Raw genomic sequence first — 1697 nt, forward strand, 5'->3', positions numbered from 1 at the left:
GGGCCAATTCAATGGTATGCCCACGGAAGATCCACATCTCCACCTTCGATTGTTTATGGAGGTGAGTGATTCATTCAAGATAGCTGGTGTGAATGAAGGTGCATTGAGGTTGAAGTTGTTTTGTACTAGTTGCGAGATCAAGCACGGGCATGACTCAATTCATTGCCACCAAGTTCCATATCTACATAGCAATAATTAGCTGTGAGATTTTTGGTTAAGTATTTCCTACCTAGCAAAAATGCTAAGTTAAGGAATGAGATCACAACTTTCCAACAATTGGATGACGAGTCTTTATATGAGGCTTAGGAGCGATTCAAGGAGTTACTTCGTAAGTGTCCTCATCATGGGATTCCTCATTGTATCCAGTTGGAGACATACAAGATTGATGGTAGATGTTTCTGTGAATGGTGCAATTTTGTCTAAGCCTTATAATGAGGCTTATGAGATCATTGAGAGGATCACGAGTAATGACTATCAATGGCTAACAAATCAAACAGCTTCAAGAAGACGTGTAGCCGGAGTTCATGAAGTTGATGCCCTCACTTTGTTATTAGCTCATGTATTGTCTATTTCCGCCATGTTAAAATAGTTTACCACTAATAGTGCTAATAATTTTGCATATCAGCCACCAAGTCTGTTTGAAGTAGTTTCCTGTGTGTACTGTGGGAAGGTCATTCTTTTGAGAATTATCCGTCAAATCCCGAGTCAGTGTACTATATGGGGAACCAACATCAAATTAGGATGTACTATATGGGGAACCAACATCAAATTAGGAGTGGACAAGGACCCCTGTCCAACTTCTACAATCCTTCATGGCATAATCATCCTAATTTTTCTTGGAGCAACCAAGGAAATGGACCAAACAACAACTTATTACATCATAGACCCAACCAATCTCAAGGTTTTAATCAGCAAGCTTCAAAACCACCTCAAGCTGAGGCATCAAATAGTTTGGAGAACTTGTTGAAAATATACATGACAAAGAATGATGCTTTGATGCAAAGCCAACCAGCAACATTGAACAATTTGGAGAACCAAATGGGCCAGTTAGCTACGGAGCTTCGTAATAGATCGCAAGGAACCTTGACGAGCAATACTAGATCCAAGAAATTTGGGTAAAGAACATATCAAGGCAGTGGCATTGCGAAGTGGTAATTCTGGAACCCTGATTTATTGATGTCGAAGAGAAGCCCATTGACAAGAATCAATTAGCTGTTGAGATTCCTACACCAAAAGAGTTAGAATTTGCAAAGACTGACAAGGAAAATCCTAACTTAGTGAATTCGGAAACTTTAACATCTTCTTTGGATGCATATTTACCTACTCAAAAGAGTTATCCAATTCAACCAAAAGTTCCATCACCTCTATATCCGCAAAGATTGCAATAATAGAAGTAGAAACAAGAGGTGCAATTCAAGAAGTTTTTGGATGTTCTGAAGCAGTTACACATCAATATTCCGTTGGTGGAGGCTTTAGAACAAATGCCAAATTAAGTGAAGTTTATGAAGGATATACTGTCTAAGAAAAAATGAGTGAGTGAGTATGAGACTATTGCCTTGACAAAAAAGTACAGTGCGTTCTTATAGAACAAACTGCCACCGAAATTGAAAGACCCATGAAGCTTTACTATACCCTGTAACATTGGTGAATCTTACTGTGGTAAAGCTTTGTGTGATTTAGGAGCGAGTACCAACTTG

At 38.9% G+C, this 1697-nt stretch overlaps 1 non-coding gene across 1 annotated transcript; it reads right to left on the reverse strand.

Moving 5' to 3' along the window:
- Positions 1 to 243: 243 nt before the first annotated feature.
- Positions 244 to 350, reverse strand: LOC128292410 (small nucleolar RNA R71). The gene has a single exon (XR_008282395.1). It is a non-coding gene; the product is annotated as a small nucleolar RNA R71 (small nucleolar RNA).
- Between the last annotated feature and the right edge of the window lie 1347 nt (positions 351 to 1697).

Source organism: Gossypium arboreum, chromosome 4, assembly GCF_025698485.1.
Source record: "Gossypium arboreum isolate Shixiya-1 chromosome 4, ASM2569848v2, whole genome shotgun sequence".
Classification (NCBI taxonomy): Eukaryota; Viridiplantae; Streptophyta; class Magnoliopsida; order Malvales; family Malvaceae; genus Gossypium; species Gossypium arboreum.